Source organism: Protopterus annectens, chromosome 10.part0 (genome assembly GCF_019279795.1).
Source record: "Protopterus annectens isolate FY-2018-M chromosome 10.part0, PAN1.0, whole genome shotgun sequence".
NCBI lineage: Eukaryota > Metazoa > Chordata > Ceratodontiformes > Protopteridae > Protopterus > Protopterus annectens.
The window spans coordinates 556,293,369-556,315,716 of record NC_056744.1 but is presented as its reverse complement, the minus strand read 5'-3'; positions in this window follow the sequence as shown (position 1 = coordinate 556,315,716).

Here is a 22,348-nt window from a genome sequence, read left to right as displayed (position 1 = left end):
GTGTAGCTGCCAATGTCTGTAGCACACAAAATCCTGGCATGAAGTGCATGTAGTTCTGGCCTGGAGTCACCTTGTAAGTGCTGACAGTTCTACTGGGTATGCTCATACACTTAGGTGACTTGAGCACAATTTTGTTGCCCCTACCCCACAAACACCTGCTATGTGGAAATATGTCTATACATACAGTTATCTATACATACCTGTCTGACTCTATCCACCTCCCACTTGCTTAGTGTATCTATCATTAGGTACCCCATATACATATAACACAACTATATATTTATATATATATATATATATATATATATATATATATATATATATATCTATATATATATATATATATATATATATATATATATATATATATATATATATATATATATATATATATATATATATATATATATATAGATATGGATTCCTATTACAAAAATGAAAGTTCACAACTTCGAACTTATAATAGGAAGCCTCAATTACGCGAAAGTTCACTTTAACTAAAGTGAACTTCCACGAAAGTGCACTTCACCGAAAGTACCGCAGCACAGTGGAGGACATCAAAAAACAAGTTATGTCCTCCACTATGGTGCGATACTCATGGAACTTAGGGTTAGGGCACAGGTTAGGGTAAGGGGATAGTTAGTAAAGCTATCCCCTTACCCTAACCCATGCCCTAACCCTAAGGTTCTTGACTATCGCACCACAGTGGAGGACATTGCTATGTCCTTCACTGCGCTGCAGTCGTCACGGACCTTAGGATTAGGGCACAGGTCATGGTAAGGGGGTAGCCCTATCCCCTTACCATGACCCGTGCCCTAACCCTAAGGTCTGTGAGTACTGCACAGAAGTTCAGTACAACGCCCGTTAATTGTACTGAACTTCACGTAAGTGCACTTTTGATTAAGTGCAGTTTCACTGCAGTGTGCATTCCATACACTATTTCGAAGTAGTGAACCTTCAATCTAGTGTATGGAATCTATATATACATACATATATATATATATATATATATATATATATATATATATATATATATATGTGTAAAAGAAGCCTCCCACTGAAGAACTGTGTAATACAAAGTATCCAATTAACAAAATAATTACCACAGTCACCATGGCCAGGGTAACAATGTATACAACACCATTTTCTTTATTGGGATAAGTGCTTTCGGATCAACTGATCCTTCATCAGAGTCATATAAAACAGATCAGTTAAAAAACATTTAAATACTAAAACATATCCCATCAAGACTTAATTTACTGATATACCCTCTCTATCAAGATTTCACACATGTATCCTAAGCCTTCTCCCTTTCAGTGCAGGTTTAATTGGTAAGTAGGCATTAAGACGTGAAGATTTATATGCCTGCATTCTACCTATTCAGTACATCTCTGCTTTCTCTACTAGGTTATTTACATCTCCCAATCTCTTGTTGTTACCTATGCTCTGTTTCACCCTAAAATAAAAAGAATGCCCTTCATTCTCTTTAATGTGCTTAAACATTTTTTTTTTGCATTCTGCTGCCTAATGTCACTCAAATGTTTCAACACCCTCTCCTTAACTTGTCTTGTGATTTTACCCACATAAAATGAGTCACAGAGACCACATGTAGCCATATAGACTATCCCCTGGATTCATGAAGCTTGGCGCAAGTCCGGCGTAAGGCTTGCACCGGCCGTGCGGCGTAGATGTGGAGTAGTCGCGCCATATGCATATTAATGAAGGCACGCATCCGCCACAGCCACATGCATAGGAAACGTGCACGAGTGCAAGGGGCATATCGAAGTTGCGCAGGGAGGCGTGTCAATGTCAGCTTTCGAGGAGCAACCTAAACTGCTGAATATTATATTCCGCCAGCAATAGTAATCATACCTATCAGTGTCCATGGAGACTGAAACGTATGCAAAGCAGAGTCCCTGCAAACAGAAAATGAAGACTCAAACACAAATGCACGGTAGGGAATAACGGGTCCCTACCCATGAACAAATGACAGGAAAACCGTGAGCCTGTAGTCCAACGTAGTGTTGATAGCTATACCATGTGAAAGTGAAACGTAACAGATGTTATCGCGCCACAAGTAGGTACGTCCAGTCCAACAGAGAGGGTCACCAGCCGACCCATAATTTGAGGGAGGGAACATAGCTGTGCAGATGTGTCCATAACAAAATACATGAGGAGAAATGTAGATATAGGTAGTGACCGTATGTCTGAATCATATCCCACAAGCCATGTATTAGTCACATACAAAAGGTATGTCCGTATTTCACATACCAAATGTGATAGAAAACAGCATACACATGTAAACGAAACAGAAGGAGCATATAAACGAGCCATAACAACACAGACACATGTAGGCTGAAAGGAACAGTATGATCCGTACCGTCGACCAAGATTACCACCTGTCCCACTTTGCGAGCGACAGTCCCTCTCTGGGCAGATGTGTCCTGACACAAACATGTAAAACTGGCAAATGTCCAGAGAATATAGGACATAATTTCTCCATAGACGTCATGCAATAGTTGCATTAAACATATGTCACTGGACGTATAATACATAAATGTCATAACAAACAGAATAAGATACCAAAATGCTACAAGGATAAGCTTAGATATAGGCAAGAATTGTAAGTTCTATCTGCCGAACTGACCGTGGGTATGTGTCGGCCTGTAAAATATGCTGTGTTCACCGCAACTGTCACAGTAGGGTTGCCACCCTTACAAATGGCCAAAGTGGGACATGTTTGGTACAGACATCAGAGTGTACAGGCCGACACATACCCACGGCCAGTACAAAGGACAGACCATAACTGTATTGCCTACAGAAAAGCGTATTCCTGTAGCATTTTAGTTGCTTATTCAGTTTCTCATAACAGTCAGGTATTTCAGATACAGAATTAACTGTTTAATGCAACTATCACATAAAATATAAGAAATATGTTTGCCCTAAAATCTCAGGACATTTGCCATGTTGACAATTACATGTCAGGACACAACTGCACAAAGAGGGACTGCCCCTCACAAAGTGGGACAGTTGGTAACCCTATGTCACACTGTGGTCAATTGAAAAGGTGGAAACACAACCGTTGACTGTGGGGAGGTAATGTCCATAACAGTCGGACATGTGTAAGGAATAGCTTGGACATAGGAAAAGGTGCCATCCTACCAATGAGTAGAACAGGCTGGCAAAATCCGGAAGGCAGCTGTATAATCCGAAAGTGTATGTGACACAGTCAAACGGGTAGTACCCGGATACACCAACCAAATAATGAAAGTGAAGTAAGGGCATGTACCCATGTGCGTGAGGTATAACATGTGGAAAGCAAACATGGCAGGGCAGTCCACACAACCATAAAGGTACCCAACACATGTAGGGTAGTCAATGTGTAACTGTGGCCGTGTCATGGGCCAACAATCAAAGTAGTGCTCTATGGGGTGTGAGTAATTCCCGTGTGAGGGGTGTATGTTTAATGGTAAATTCCTCAAAGGCGATACTTGTGTCATATACAGAAAAGGTGAACCAGAGGTGTATGAGGGAGCAGTGGGTGAAGTGGAAAGAAACACAACCTCATGTAGAAACAGCTGCAAGACAAGCAGACAGGCCATAGTGTAGAACACAATCCCACAAACATATGAATATGGAAATATGTGAGACAAATGTATAGATATGGCACCATCACATACCCATAGATGGGTCCTGATGGAACTGGCCATAACAAACGCAACACACCTGGATGGATAATAGCCTCCCCAGCATACCCTCCACAACACACAACCTGCCACCATACCAGAAAGTCCACCAAATCCAGCCGTACTTGGTCCACTGGTTTGTTACAGAAACAGCTACACACAGTGACCCCCTACGCATATGTAGTAGGTATTGTCATCCTAGGCAGTGTCAGGATTGCAAACCATGTATCCCCTGCAGGTAAACCCCCCTGCACATTTTCGTGAAGCCACAAAAATCTTCAATATCTAATTTGTTTTGGTCTTGACCAATTTTTGGGATATCCCTCACGGGATGACCAACTTGTGTAAATAGTAGAATGGGTATGACGACATGATGTCCAATCCAGTAGATATCTGGACACAAGTCAGAACGTGCAGTGGAGGTCCAGGACACTGTCCAGCCCTAAGTGGGCATGCATAACCTACCACCCAGGATAAAATACCTTCCCATGATGCACATGTCCAGACACGAATAGGAGGGAGAATATAATGCACACATTTGCAAAGTGGAAAACGGCATGAGGGCGAGGAAGACACTATGTAAACAGGTCAACCCTGATCAAGTGTGAGGGACCCTGACTGTGTGCAGTCATGACTGACCATACCTGTCAACCTGTGTGAGCAAGATATCTTGACAGAGCCATGAATATAAGTGAGACAAAGGTCCAAAATCAGGGACAATTTGTAAACATATCTCTTAGAAACAGAATTTGATAGAATAACAGTTTGCACAGTGGCATTAATGTCGGGAGTATGAAGTCTGAAACCCAATTGTCTGTCAGCACGTTCCGACTGCAGTCTTTAATGCTGAGCTACTGCTGTGCCAGAACACAACAGCATATTACAGAGGTCCATGCCATACCACTCAACTGTCCGAATATTCGCAGAATGACTAGGGTCACCACCTGTCCAACTTTGCGAGTAACAATCCCTCTGTAGGCAGTTGTGTCCTGTAAAAAAAAATCAAGACATAGCAAATGTCCTGAGAGTTTATTCCCTAATTTACTTCAATAGTCGCATAAAACAGTTATTTTATATATGACTCCTCAATATGTTATGTGAAGTAGCATAAGCAATTCAAATGTTACTAGAATAAGCTATTATATGTACAAAAAAGGTTAAAGTTCAGCACTATGCACGGCTGTAGGTATGTTTTGTCCTGGAAAATCTGACATCTCTACAGAACATGTCCCACTTTGGGCAGTCGAAAAGGTGGCAACCCTAAGAATGACCACAGGTTCGCCCCATAGTGTTGGTGTGTGCCTCCGACAATCTGCACCAGTGTGGTAAATAGCTGAGGATTGATGTCACTAAATAATGAGAAATATCCTGAGTATAAGACTCCACAACCTGCAGAAAAGTCATGCTAATTCAAAACCTAGCATTCTATCAATGTTCTAAGCTTGTAAGAGCAATCGTTAAAATGTGTCCTTAATTGTCCCTCCATCGTGTAGGTTTTGCACAGGTTCGGTGGTCTAAGAGGTTGAGAGGTACATATTTACAGGAACTGCCCTTCACACTTGTGTAATGTACAACTGCATACCTGTAGTCACTTCATGTCCAAAAATAATAATCCTCGTATGACTGTATACAGGTAATAGTCAAATGTGAATGGGAACACCCCTCACAGTGGAGTATGGACTGTAACAACCCCACCCATAATATGTAATGCCAACAGAATAAGCTTTTGACAGGTGCCCAAACACCTGTGTCCATAAACACAGGTAAAACTTTAAAATAGGGAGATAATCCCTGTCCATATGCCTCATCTGACATTTGACCTCGGCCAGGGAAGTTCCACTCACCAGGTGGACAAGCCTAAACCCAGATCACTACATGAGCACCCTGACAATCAAAGACCCGTATGTGGCTGGACTATATGCCTTGGTGTTCTGCATATCCTCGGAGTGATTAACAATGCAGCCGGAGTCCACAGCAGTAGGCAATAGGGAATGTGTAATATGTAGTACCACCTTTTTCCCAGCAGGAGAATGGATGCCTGTGCCGTAGGTGAAGCGGTGAGGCGTATGTTGATGTAGCTAAGTACTATGGGTATGCATATCAATGAGGGAGAACACCAATAGAATAGTGGTTCCGGTATCCGGCCAACGTGAATGCAGTCCTGGTTGACCTACGACCACTGCACATATAACTTGAAAGTGTAATGAAAGCGTTTGTTCAGTGCACACATTTAAATATGTAAAGGTGAACATGTGTTTCGCAGTAGTCCATAAACTGGAATACAGATATGTAACTGTTACGGTCAGAATTATGAAAGTTCATGGAAGCACAATTATCTATGAAACATATGTAACCCACAATAAGGACATGCAAGTGCGCCTGCGCGTGTGTAATCCGCTCACAGAATAGAAAATGAATGGTGTTTTCCACACGGTCTATGTACATGGCTCATACCTGTTAAACCCGTAAAGTACGAAACCGGACAAAGCCATGACAACAACTGGTACAAATAGAGACAATACCCAGATATTGCCTAACAAACAAAGAAAGTGGATAGAATAACAGGTGTGTCACTAGCATGGATTCTCTGAAGGGTATGAAGTCATTACCTGAAATGTTTGTCATTATTTACCAACGTCAGTCTTTAATGATATGCCACTAACTTGCCAGATAGACACAAGGTTATGAAAAACGGAGCAAAGATAAGAGGCAAAAAGCTGTACATGCAGCAGAAATCTGTACAGTTGAAAGGTATGATATGGAGATATATATACACATATATCCACAGACATAATCCAAAGCAAATTACGAGATGAGGAATGTACAGACATATGTATATATGTACAGATATATATATCTATACACACACGATACATTAATAGATATATACACAACAAACATATGTCCCTGTACATATAACACATGTACATAAATAGGTCATGGTATAGCTAATATGGATAGACAGACAGACATGCATGAAAGGAGACTACACCGATGGTTTCCATACCATTTCCCAGAAACTACCAGTGTGACAGGGCCTGCAAGTTCTACACGCTAAACATGAATATAGGTGTCCTTTGCAGGACCCCAAAAATTGATCCGTACAAATTCTGAACGGTCATTGATGCTAAAGACGTCACAGCTGCAACTACGATATAGCTGTACATTAAACAGTAGCAGGTGCAAGGGTAATAACACATGCGTCGATTGAATGTATGACGTACAAGCTGATATCTGCAGAGTGGGGAGTGCTCAGAGGTGTCCTCACACCTTATTATCACTCACATTAAACGTGTTGAATGGGTACTGTGGAGGTGCGTCAGGTATGGGAATCATGGGTATGCAGAATTGGGCCAAGGTGTTGGTTGGCACAGATCTATTAGGTACGCCCCATGTGAGTGATCAATATACCTATGTGGGTATAGCACACGCCTATATTCACCAAAAAGGTGCAACCCATCCACTGGATATTGTGTAAACCATTGGGGGAAGACGTAGGGACCTATATCAGTGTCATGTAGGTGATTATCAAGTATGGACACGCATACGACAAAGAGGGTAACCATACCTGCCAGAATGTCAGAATAAGACAGCTGGACTAAGGCATAGTACATGACAGACAAATAGGAACTATATTAAATATACCTCAGACAAAGTCAGACCTTTGATAGAATAATTGCGTAGTGGGGAATACGAATGTTATGAGAGTTAGTAATCATGAAATAGAAATGTCAGTCATGATTACCTAATCACACAGTCCGTCATGGCTTGCTACCAGTCTATCAGAAAGGCACATTATCATGACAAATGTAACAGAATCATAGGTCAAACCCCAGGGCGTATACCCATAATGTGTACAGGTGAGAGGTATGAAGGTAACCCGTCCTAATGAAATGTACAGAACTAGTGATACTAGGTGGACAGGTGAGAAGAAAGATGTCAGGACAAATGACAAAACATGCACAAGTCATAAGCATGTTCGTCCCCAAATGTGAATTACAACGTATGGCCTGTGAAAGTCAATGTGGAAGGTTAATAGACTCAAAAGACATGTGTCCCTCAGGGTGTCATGCAGTGTCACCGATACAGTGTCCAGTCCCCCATACTCATATGTGAGCTCTGCCACTGACAGAAAGTGCAAATACCGGCGTACACATAAGGTACATGATGGAATAAGTAGTGTGGATAAGCACCTGTTAGCCTGTGTGAGGAATATAACCCAGTGGGTGGGTGTGTCCTGCAATAGGAATGTAATGGTAACTGGCCTGTGATGGCGCCATGTATTGTGTGTATTGGCGTAACTGTACGAATGTGCAGATGTATGCCTCATATGTGTGGTGTGTTCCTCTCACAATCTGTACCTGTCTGCCAAATACCTGTGAACTGACATCATTAAATAATGATAAACATATGTGTTTAAGACCCCGAATACCTCAGAAAGGTCATACTAATGCAAAACCTATAATACTGTCAACTATCTACGTTTGTAAGAGCAATATGTAGAATCTACACCTATCTGTCCCCTCATCATGTTAGGCTTTGTACAGATGTTTTGCACTAGGAGGTTGATAGGTATGATCAGAAACAGATACATGTCTGAGGAAACAGCATTATCAACTGCAAGATAACTCAGAAGGTATGAAAAGCACTGCAGTAGGAAGTTCATCCGCAGGTATGTGCTGACATGTCAAATGACACAGCAGTCTACAGGAAGTACCTATAGGGTGTCACCTTTATCAGTGATGACAGTGGGACATACCCACAGCCGTGCATACACCACAAACAGACATAGCACACAGCAAAGCCTAGGCCATGATACATGAAGCTTCCGGCATGTATGGATTGAGTGAGAGTACAGCAAGGAAAGATGACTGGCAGGCTATTCAGCAAACACCTGAGGCGCAAGACTGCCCGTAACACGAACATTGCACGGGCAATGTTGGGATTTCCAACATACCCCATTTGTATGTGTAAGCTATGCAAATTATGTAATTATAGGGTTGCCACCTTTCCAAATGCCCAAAGTGGGACATTTGTGCTACAAACATCAGATTTTGCAGGGCAATACATACCCACTGCAAGTACAAAGGACAGAACTTCAGTGTATCGCCTGAATAAAAGTTTATTCTTGTAGCATTTTAGTTCCTTATTCTGTTTCTTATAACATTTAGGTGTTTCAGATACAGAATAATTGTTTAATGCAACTATTACATAAAATATAGAAAATAATTTTGTCCTAAAATCTCAGGACATTTGCCATTTTTTCACATTTTTTGCAGAACACAACTGCCCAAAGAGGGACTGTCCCTCGCAAAGTGGGACAGGTGGTAACCCTATGTAATTACGCGATACATGAAACAGTAAGCTGTCCGTGCAAGAGCTATGTGCAGAAATGTACCCGGATGTTATGCGACTAACGTTTTGCACGTTGCTAAACGGAGCATTGACAGCTGCAAATACAGTATGAATACAGTCGAAGAAGCATGCCAATGTCCAAGTCCAAGGCCAGTAGTGGCTTTGTCCATTGGATATCAATGAACCAGTTGTTGTCCTCCCCCGATCCCTGGTGTGGAAGCGTAGCGCAGTGCCACGAGAATGCGCTGCGCTTCAAAACAAGACATATGGATAATATACATACAAAATGTAGGTTTAGCTAGATGTTAGTATGCCATGCAGATGAATGGCAAGCTGGAGACAACATGGCTACTGTGTACTGGTAGCTATGTGTGGAAGCACTCTGTCAGAGATGTAACGAAGCATTTGTAGGCAATGTGAGGCAAGTGAGGCTGAGGATAGTGAATCACAACATGTCATGCCATATGGGCCAAGCCTCCACAGTGTAGTGTAGGTTAAGGGGACTATTAGAGTAGAAGATAGGTGACAACAGGTGTGTGTATGTACAAAACACTGTAACCTCACTGGAGCAGTGTAACATGTGTGCTGTCAGTACTCAGTGGAAGAGGCGTGTCATGAGCTATCCTAGGGAACATCAGGAGACTGACAGCGTACGCCATGGATACCACTTATGTGACCTGCAAACCTGCCCACAGTGTGTCTGCGCCCGTGCGCGCCAGTAAGCCTGTATAAGCATGTGTGTGCGCGTGTTAGCCCGTGTGCGCATGTGGAAGAACGAAGAAGCTAGTGTACGAATGGTAAAGCCCGTGTAATGTCGTGTATGCATTTGTAAGCAGGTATACATGTGTACTACACACATCACACACGTACTGCACACACAGACACACATGCTGCCAATACTACACACATCAGTGAAATGGCACATGGATGGAGACTACATCATCAGAGGTAGCAATGCTGTAAACTATGCCACAGTGATGGTGATAGCTGCAATGCATCATGCCTGCTGAAGTACACCTGGAAGTAACACACTGTGTGTTAACAGCATGCTAACATCAATACAGTGGAATAAAACCACTGTGTGCAGCAGTGCCAGGTTATTCAGATCCTGCATCAACATTACACATCACAGGTGGTGGCACAGGTGACATCACATGCACAGGGTGTGGTGTTAACATGTCCAGAGCTGTCATGGAGCCATCCAATGTACACGTAGGTGTGTGTGTGAGGGACAATGGTTATTGCATGGCCCAATGGTGGTGCAGTGGGTGTGTGTATGTGATAGCCATAGCTGTTTGTGGTGTGTGTGTCTGCATATACACAGGTACAGCATGTGTCAGCCATATACAGGAGGTTGTGGGACAGTCACAAACTGTACCTGCCAGGCTGAAGAGATCCCCATTACTGGCCATGGACACCTCTCCATGCATCCAACACAGCCCAGTCCTGCATCTGTCAATGTCTACACATACAGTCCTGGGATCTGTACCCCAACCTGTGGATAAACGTGCATCTGTAATTTTAACCTGGGGTGCATAGAATTGACAGTTACTACAGACGGATATGAGCCATACTCACATGCCAATGTAATAACCACTGCTGACTGTTGCTGAGATCTGCATATGACCAGTCAAAAGTGCTGCACTAGCATTGTTTCCAATGCCCGTGTAATACACAGCAGCACAATAACCGGTCACTACACATGTATAACCCATGATCACTACAGCACACAGTATGTGCACTATCACAGAGCCATAGCAGATGTACATACATTCAGGGTGCTCACGTACAGACAATGCAGCACAGTCAAGAGTGATAATCCCAACATACATATCTATATACAATATACAATATGTATATATATATATATATATATATATATATATATATATATATATATAGCTATATACATACATATATCTATATATGTACCACACGACAGCATTACACTTACAAAATGCGCTACTGTGATCAGTGGAACACATGATTCACACAGGCAGACGTCTAGCCTGCAGACAGCAGCATCAAAGGCAAAGACGCTGCACGGATGTTATGGAGAGTGAATACTGTCAAAGCAATGTACTGTTGTCATGCAGCTGGAAACACACACACACACACACACACACACACACACACACACACACACTTGGCAGGGCTGGGAGTCAAACATACACCTAACTACCCTAACACACTACAGCATGATGCATTTACAGAATGAGCTACTGGCATTACTAAGCACAGCAGTCCCAGAGGCAGACATCTAGGTGCGTGTCATCATCCGCAAAGGCAAAGATGTCGGTAGCAAACTGCTGTGTTGTGCGGCATCTAAAAGCAAGACTGAGTCCCCAGGCAGACGGGAGCATGCGCACAAACACACACACACACACACACACACACACACACACACACACACACACACACACACACACACACACACACACTTGGCAGGGCTGGGAGTCGAACATACACCTAACTACCCTAACACATTACAGCATGACGCATTTACAGAATGCGCTACCAAGATTACTGAACACAGCACTCCCAGAGGTATACTTCTAGGTGGGTGACATCATCCGCAAAGGCAAAGACTCCGATAGGGAATGTATGGGGTGTGAGGCATCTAAAAGCATTACTGTGTCCCCAGGCAGCTGGAAACACACACACACACACACACACACACACACACACACTTGACAGGACTGGGAGTCGAACATACACCTAACTACCTTATCACTCTACAGCATTACGCATTTACAGAATAAACTATCGAGATTACTGAGCACAGCGCACCCAGAGGCATACTTCTAGGTGGGTGATGCCGATAGGGAATGTATAGAAAATGAGCAGTCTGAAAGCATATTACTGTCCCAAGGTAGACATAGACAAGTGTAACATCAAAAAGTGAACTCCTGCACGGCAGGCAAATGCACGGCTCCAGGCATAAACTTGTTCAAACAAAAACAGAACGAGCCAGCATACAGTGACCTGAAACAATTTATTGGTAAAAAAACATAAAAAGCAGCAAAAGACTCAGAGCGGTTTCAGCCAGACTAAATCACAGCCTTCATCAGTGTAAAGAAAAAACATCAATTGCTGAACCTTAAGTAGACCCATCTGTAATCTCATTGGTTGTGTCTAAAAATATTCATTCAGACCAGGTGGGAATAATCCACCCAGTTTCACAATCCATTTTTTCTCTTTAGTATTTAAAATGGAATGCCCCCCTGTCTTATTTGATCTATTCCCTTGTATAATATCAATAATCATAAAAGAAAACTTTGCAGATTTATAAACCAAATGATGTTTATAAAGTGCATTGTTGGCCTTCTTATTTTTGATATTACTAATGTGCTCAGAAATTCTAAATCTGAAAGGTCGAGAAGTTTGGCCAACATAAAATGAACCACACTGACATGTGGCCAAATACACCACCCAGTCACTACTACAATTGGCAAAAAAATTAAGATCATAAACCATTGCACAATTTCTGCTGGAAAACTGCTTGGACTTGTTTACCTTATCACAGTTGGTGCAATGTCCTCATGGGAAGCAACCTATCAGTTGATCACCTGTCAATGTAGTTTGCAAAAGTGGTGGATATTGATCCATGGTACCATGTTTGTAATGGTTAAAATAAGAGCCCAAATTTCTGATAGGTTGCCAGGTGCATAGGCTGCACCAATGGATGACATCTTGTGTGTGGGTAAGGGCCAGTGATATGATTGGACATGTCTGTTCAGTATGCATGTGGGTGTTGTGGTGCCCTACAGATGTCTTTGCTGTGTGCGTGTATGTGTGTGCACAGTACTACCTTTTGTGAGGCCTACACGGGGTATTATTGACAGCTCCAGATTGTACAGACCAGGTTGTAAAACTCACTGTGTCTGGCCACGGCCACGTGACCTGTGCCTGCCAGGGGTTGCACGGACACTATCAGGTGGAGGTACAGCTCGGCTGCTGTCCGACAACACATGTCCACTGGAACTGTGTCCCCACTGGGAACGTCCAGGGCCATATCCATGTGGCCTGCTGTGTCCTGGTGTGGACAGCGCAGCACCAGCTGCACTGCTACTGCTACCAGCACTATGGGAGCGGGCATGTGAGGTGGCACGCTCACATTGACCTGCACTAGGTGGTGTAGCTGGCCTACGTCCACGTGGCCTACACCTCACTCCTACCAGATGTTAAAGCATAGACAGCTCACGCTCGCGGATTGCCATGCCACGGTCAAGGATTCCGACCATGTCACCCAATCGCCTGTCCAGAACATCAGCAATCTGCTGTTGAGCATTTGCCAATGCCTGGATGTTGTCATTTAGGGTACGGATAGCAGCCCTCTGCAGCCTCTGCCCTTCTCTGTTCTGCTGTTCAGCACAGGCACGTGCTGCCATTATAGTCTGGAACATGCATCTGGTGATACCAGCTGCTGCACTCTGTCCTGCAGGTGCATGTCTGCCAGAGGTCCTCCTACACCGGCCACATGCCTGTGTGGCACATCTGCAGTTATTACACTGACACCATGGTGTGTAGACACACCTTCTGTAGCCACCACACATTCCTGTTCCATGCTAACAGATGCTGACTGTCCTTCCTCTATGGCCACTGGTGATGCTGTATGTGTTGGCAGCAGAACTGTGTGCGGGGAAGAGGGGGACATAGCTGGGATGGCAACCATTGGCACAGATTCAGCCCCTGATAACCCTGCCTGTACCTCATGCATGTGGTCATCACTGCTAGTATCTGTGGGGACACTAACATCAGATGGACCGTAGGAGGGTAACTCACCTACATCACCTGTGAATGCAAAGAAAGACTCTAAATTACAATAGACACACGGACACAGACACACACACACACACACAGACACACACACACAGACACACACACACACACAGACACACACAGACACACCATGCATGTGATTTGACAGATGGCATGCAGCATGCCTGTGATACAGCAGAGGGCATGCAGCTCAGACATTAATAGTGTTAGTAAGCATACCTCCCTGGGGTGCACACTACAGCAAACAGGTGTCATATCAGTAGCCATGCAGTTCACACAATCATGGTAGTATACATGCATCCCCGTGTTACACCATGTGGACTAGAACAGGATAACAGTACACATGGCTGACGTGACCTTGACATGTAATCTGATGACATGTGCATTAACATGCATACATGTCTGACACGATGGTGTCCTGACACATGTACAGCATCGTAATGGGCATCACATTGTGGTGTTGTCTGTATGCCCTACAGATAGAATGCATGTTTAGCAAATGTGCATGAGCATGGAAGGGTAGTGTGAGCTGTCTACATTGCTATACAGTGTGAAGTACAGACACTGTGCCATTGCATGGCATCATGAGGCATCTATATTGCTGTACAGTGCATAATATGTACACATTGCATAGCCATAACTGCATGCATACCCATGACATAACTGTGGATTGTGACCCACAATGCTGAGGTGTATACACACAAAACCATGCTGTGTCAAGTGACAGGTCACTGGAGGACCTACAGATGACACCCCTGCACAACAACTACAGGGTCTTAGCTGCCTGGCAACCATGTCCACACATAGCGTACATGTAAATTCACCATTTCCCACATGACATTGATGTACCACACACACGAGGTGCAAAGCTAATGGTGATGTCCTACAGCAGCAAGTGAAATGTACAGTATCTGTGGCCTGATGTGGTGTCAATGTCTGTGGAAGCTGTACAGGTGACTACTGTCATGCTATGACACAGTCGTGATGTTCAACAGATCTTATATGGTAGACTTCAATGACCTCCACTAGCTGTGCACAGGCTTTTAGGATGTCCAGTGTACCACATCAACTGTATAATCAGTCAACTAAGGCTATAATTGAACCATGTGTGGACAATGTGCAACAGGGTGTATACACATCACATCTACTGTATGGCTATGTGTCTCTGGCCATCCCCCATGGCCATGTGTGCACATGTGTTGGCCAAATGTGTGCGATAGCCATCTATCTCACATGTCTGTGTTGTCCCATATGACATACACCCATAGATGTCAGATATGTCACCATCCACAGGGCTATGCAGACAACGGGTTGTATGTTTGGTATGTGGGGTATGGGTCATGGCATAGTGTGACAATATTGCAGCCAGAACACTACGTGTCTGGGACATGTCAGATGGCACATCACAATGTATTCACCCAATGCAGGGGCATATAACACAATGGTGACACCTGTGGGCTGCCCATATCACAGCTCACTGTGTGGTAATGTTTGTGTACCACACATGTTGTTCCAATGCAAACTACATATGCCTCCATTGTAGAACACCTCCACTGTTGTATGCACAGCTGACCACACATGTAGCAATGACAACTACTGTGGTTTCAAGTCAGTGTATCACTTCGTTTGCATATATTGCACATGGGTGGCCTGTGTGAATGATGGGTGATGCGACCTGTATATCGTGATTGGAACGAACATCAAGTGTGCAACTGTTAACTGGCCACATGGCAAATAGATCTATGCTTTAACATGCCTGATACTGATGACAGTCTCACCTGCAATGGACTCATGTCTGTGCAACATGCCAGAGGTACCTGTATAGAGGTGACACAGCAGTATGAACATTATCCATGACTGTATGACAGCCACAGGGTGCACTGTGCATGTTAACACATTCGCCTGTATAATAGCATATAGTATGCACATGTGTGCATACACAGGGTAGCATAGTGTAGTATGCAGCATGTGTGTCCACATACCTTGCATATTTTGTTACTTTACATAATGTACAGTGACACATGCAACTAAATGAGATATAATAGCCATATGTGCAGTACTGACTTACCAGGCAACTCCAGGCTCATTGGTTGGGAAACACCCACCTCCACGATGGCAGCTAGTGTGTGCGGATGCTGTTCTGAGGGTGTCCCCACACTGGCCAGTAGCTCCTCGATGTGTAGGAGTGGGGGCTGGGTTGGTGGCCCACCACCTGTTTCACCTTGTTCCCTGGCAATTGCAGTGGCATGCTGTTTTGCATGTCGTATCAAGTCCGTGCAGTGTCTGCGCACCTGCTGGTAGGTGCGGTTATGGCCACCCACATTGTTCACCCTCCTGTGTAGATCCTGCCACAGATCATCCCGCTGCTGGGCATGCTGTGGCACATGGCTGAACAACACCTCGTAGTTCTCATTGAGGTACGGGATGAGGACATCATCCTCTTGGCGGCTGTACGCTGAAAGGCATGTACGAGGCATTATCTATAAGACATAATGATGGTGACAGGTCACAGTTTCAGAGATGTACAGGGATACTGCTGCACATACATTTCTATGACATCTAGTACATCTGCACATTTATCTTTGCAAATCATCATAACACTGACATGACTGACGTGTTTGTGTCGCACACATGTAACACCCATTATGCATTGGGTATCATCACCATATATGTGTGCCACCTCATTACAGTGTTCATACTCCATGTGAATGCTGTCTTGATGTGGGCATGTCTATTTGCCTGCACTGGTGTTCTTACCTATCTGCACATGCCTGGATGTGTCCACGGTAATGCTGTTGACCTTGATGCTGTGTATATGTCACATATCAACACAGACACAGCCTTAGTGGACTTGAGCAGTGACAATGCACACATACGCATGGACACCTGTACATGCATGTGTTTTGCCATATACATCTACACAACACTGTGCAGCTGTTCAACATCCTGCTACGGATCGCCTGTGTTGCACATGTGATAGACATGGGACAATGGCTAGTCGGACGTCATTCACAGGGATTGTTATCAACCATAGCATGTACGGGCAAGGTTTCCTAGCTGTAACAAACAGCCATTATGCCACCGCGAGGTGCATCAGTGCCACATTACTGATCCGGACAGTTGATACTACATCTAACATGCGGCCATCACACCATGTATGACTGGGATGACTTGTGCAGCTGTGATGGACAGGATTACATGGTTTGGCGGGAGTATGTCACATGTATGGCACAGGGATCTGTCCAGCATGTGGCGATCCTAGTATTAGGATGGTCGCTGTCCATGACGTATGTCTTGCAGATCAGGATATGGACATGTAGCATGTCCATCATCATGGTGTAGCAAATGTCTTTATGCAAGGTAGACAGCATGCTGCATCGTGGAGGTGAGGATTGTGAAGGCTGGTATCGCCCATCCATGCATGGCCATTACCCGTTAAAGGTGATATGTGATCCAATATTGGTCACCCCAGTGCTGTATATGCCTGTCCAATGATCTCCGTGCTCATGGATGGCACCCTGTCATGACATGGGTACCTCGTATGACTACCCACGGGGCCTGGAGACGTCACCAAGGCAGGGAGGTGTACTGCACAACACCATCCCTTACACAGTGTCCATAATGTTTACCACAGCCTAGGTGGTAGTTAATGGGTACAGGGATGTTCACCTAGTGGTGACAATGCTGATATCATCCATCAGAATGTGCACATATGTCACACACCTCCCCCACACAGCCCATTCTGTATGTTGTTCACAACACTGACACAGCTATTCCTCATAGGTCATGGCCATTCACATCCTTACATATACAGATGCCTAACATTTGTCTGTGTGGTATGGGCTACAGTGAGGGTGGAGTACAACACATTACCCCTTTTCTACTGTAGCTGGCACTGGTGTGATATGCACATGTCACTCTGGCACCTTTTGTAGTTGTGAGTCTGTCAACAGGTCACTGGTAGAACACTCCTGTGACATACAAAGGTATTTGTAATCATACATCCGTACTGTCTTGTACATCTGTACTGCTAACATCTACAGTGATAATGGTTCATGGACATGCACACCATACTCAGCAGGGTTATAGTGCGGTGCCACCCATTATGACTGTAGTCACCACTTGTGGGTTGATATTATACAACACCCTATCTATATTGTATGGTCATGCTAGGAACTTGTTCAGAACTTGTGAGCATGTCATGAGCTACTGATTCATATAGCACACATTCCACAACATTTCCCACAGGTACACTGGCTGTCCTAAAATTTCCAGCTTGCTTATGGTAAAACAGCTGTTGTACACACGTAACGCACATATCCTGTGAGACATGGTTGTATATACAGGCATGTCCAACTGTCACATACTAGTGCTATTGCCTGTCTATATGATGGATATGTCGTACATGTGGCAAGAGAGCAATTGTCTCATGTACACATTCAATGCTCACCTCCCAACATACGACAAGACAGCCTGTGGGGGATGCACTTTTGCAGCCCTGCTGGGGGTAATGCTGTCACCAACCCTGACTGCACCTGACAGTCATGTGGGGATGTGTAACATTCGCAACACACCCCACTCATCACATAGTCTCACATGATCTCCACCACAGGCCACACATACGAGGACAACTTGTGCAGTACCTCTCCATACTCTGTGTAGGCACCAGAGGCAGTCCCCATCACAGATCACAACATCACCAACTTATAGCCCACAGACTCATGTGTGCCCATCACATACAGCCAATAGGGTGTTATAACATACACAACACACCAGTCATAGGTGACTCTGTAGGCAGTCACACTGCAGTTCCACACAGCAGGCTACACACGGTGATAGTCACTTACATCTTGCTGTCGGGTAACTGGCTCTTCAACATAACCTATTCACCCATGCCACACCTCACTAAGTACAATGTGACTGTCATTCTCCATGTTAGTGTGACTGCCCTGAGATGCCACTTCACAGACAACGTGTGCAGGGGCATGCAATAGCTCACCAGTCTTGTAGCCCTGAAGGTGTGGGCCTAGCCCTGGGGAGCATTATGCATTCATCCGGACCCAATACCACTGTACAACGACTGACTGTGTCACTTCAACAGTTGCCTATGCTTCTGCTGTCATTCCACAGGCATCTGGTATCTGTCCGCTTTGTCTGACCTGGTCAAACACAATGCTTTGGCACAGATGACCTGCACCTGTCAGCTCTGGGAGTACAGATCACATGTAAGGCTCTTGCTGCTTCTATACTGCCTGTCTTGCACAGTTTCCAATAACAGTCACCGGCAGAATGGGAACTGGCAAGTAAGACATGGGGTCATGTGACACAATGCTTTCATCATCTTCTGTGATGCACACAGGCAAGGCACACCTTATAATGCAACACTCCAATATCTCTGCAGTGACTGGGACCTGCCTCTAGGCTCTGCAGAGCACACCTGCAATGACAGATTATGGACAGACCATACCTTTCAGGCACATACCTGGACCGGCACACCCACAGCTGAGGTGTTCCCATATTCCACTATATTGTACACACATCCTGGCTAGTTACTTAGCACAATGCATCAGAGGTGCTCTACATGCAACTAACTGTGTCCGGAACTACTATACACATTGTAACAAGCTACAGATTCAACAACATACCCCACGGTTACCAGCTTCATTTGTTGGTGTACTGGGCAGTAGGGCTCAGACAGCTACCACTGATGTGTGACTGACACTACCCCACACTTAACTGGGATAGCCACTCATGTACCGACACATACATGAGTCATAACCTCCACTCGGCTGGATCAACCCATACACACCACCTCCAAGACCTACATTAACCTTGACATGACCACTACCAACATGTGACTGGTGTTCCACACCTGGGGTTATCCCCTCATTGGTGGGTTCTGAACATATGCTAATCAACCATGTTTGCCACATCCCAGCACCACACCCTTCACGGCATACACAGTACATGAGTACTACAACACCTACTACAGACGTCTTATGACAGCGGTTGTTAACGTCATGACACCTGTGCAGATGGACAATGCACATACAAATGCTGAAACATACCCCAGTGCACGTCATTAGCACATACACGACTGCATGGATCATTCTATTCCACACAGAGCCATGATGGGACACACCAGATAACAGACGCCGCTCTGGTGGTCAAGTTCCATGGACATAATGTACAACAACAGATGGATGCTGTTGCACAGTGGTGTACAATCCCATGGGTGGGGTAGCTCACTGGTCAGCCTCGGTAGGGCAATGGGATCCCTCATTACATACTCCAAGACTAGCTACGTACACATTACTGTGACACATTCCGGGATGTACCACAAGGCATTATGATGGTATGTCAGTAGTCGATGGCAACACCCACATCTGCTCTCACATACAACAGTCATTCAGGGACATTACAGACCCAGGTGATGTTGGCAACATGCTGGCGCATGGATTCAATGCTAACATTACACCCTCTCACTCACTACAGGGCCACAATCTATGCAGGAACATTGTGGTGTCCCTGTGGTCACAACTACACAGTACTAACCTGCACTCTATATGTCCTGGGACACTAGCCCCATGTCACCTTCCAAAGTCCCAGGCTGTGATGTCTACAAACCTCTGAACGACATGTCTCCCCACTAGGCCACCATTTTCAGTAATAGCCTTGTATCAGACATTGTGGCCCCTGAATGGCACACAGCAACATTTATCACACTCCACACAGGTGGCACCACAATGCACGAGTGGGACTATAGTCCTGCACACCTGACTGTACTGTTCTGCACAGCTATGGGGCACACCATCAAGGACATCATTCACAGAGACATTGTTGGGCTCCGGTCCTTTGATGCCACCCGGGTTTAGACTTGTTAGGGCCAGAGCATGGCCCCTACACCTGGTGGACTCCTTTCATACAGTTACCAGGGTAGGTGATGATGGTACGGGAGTCTGCACATCCTACATTGTCCTCTCATAGCCTTTCAGCACCTTTCTCCATTCTGGTATTGACAACATACACATCCACCTATACATCGTACCCTATGTCTCAGGATGTTATGCAACTTGGCTCATGGACAGGACACACAATGAGGGTAGCATACCATAGTACCTACTGCATTTCAGTTACATTTGGCATACCACAGTCCTCAGTCATTGGGCCCCTCATGTTCAGTATATGCTTCCCTGAGGTACAGACTAGCACAGAGGGACTTTCCCTGCCTAGCTTTACAAACCCCTGAATACAAAGTGCCATGATTGATCCAACAGCTGATACTGACTCCATCCATATGAGTGTCACTGTGACAGATACCTGATATGAATATCATGGCCTCAAGCTGCATGACACAAGGTGCATGAACATCACCTTTGCATTACACCATTCACCCACTGACTATCACATAGGTGGTAGTCCCCAACATACATGTCACATTGTACATGTTTGTAGTACACACGTATGTCGCACCCACTCCTGTGGTTATCGTATTGCCACTGTGGCGTGGATATCCTTCTACATGGCCACACTTATCTGTACTGGGTGTGTAGCTCTTACATAGGCACACATTGTACCTCTGAACTCAAGACTTCTACACACATTCAAGGGTACACCACCCCATTTAGGGTGTACCTTACACAACAGCTACAGCTTTACATACCACACCATTAACACGCCATGATGTTTATTGAGCTCCAACAGTTAAAGTATGCGGCTGAACTATGGACACCACGTCTCTACACATTTGCATACTACATACTCAGGGGTGACCTCTGCTGAACAGACAGAGCCCATGTCCACAACAATATTAATGGATATACTCCACATATGCGACATAAGCAAAAGCCACTGTGAGCAACATGCTCATGGATATGTGCACACACACGCAACAATGAATGGGATGTGCTTGAGGGTTACATTCCCAAACCGGACACTCACCATGCTTTGGAACATGAGTGCTATGTACATCACGCAGGGACACTCAGTAGCACTGTTCATGTGATACCTCCCTTGGTGGTTGGGAGACACATGTACGCCTGGGATCACTGCAGTGGCTGTACTGTGCAGAGGTGCAGGTAACACATGGCTCTGCTGTTCACAGGAAACTACCCTAGAGAGGTGCCACTGGTGTGAACACTATAGTTGTGCTTACACATGGACTTGCCAGACCGCATAGTACCCCACTATGAACCTGTGAAGCTATTACATGTCCTTTGTGCATGGTTACTTGGTAGCCCTTCCATTTAGATTAGCTATCATGCTATTGCAATGTCCTGTGCCTACAAGCCATATGTATCCTGTTATTGTACATGCCAATAGACGATACCTTTGGTATGCATGATATGCCTGTTATGCTGTGTAGAATATCTGACATATCTTCCTACAATACTATACATTACACATATATCCCATAATGCAAAGCATACTTGCACAGCGGGACCACCTTAGACATATCATTGTCGTTATATGCCCATACACATGCCTACTGTGACAGTATATCAACATATACTATCCCCTGCTAT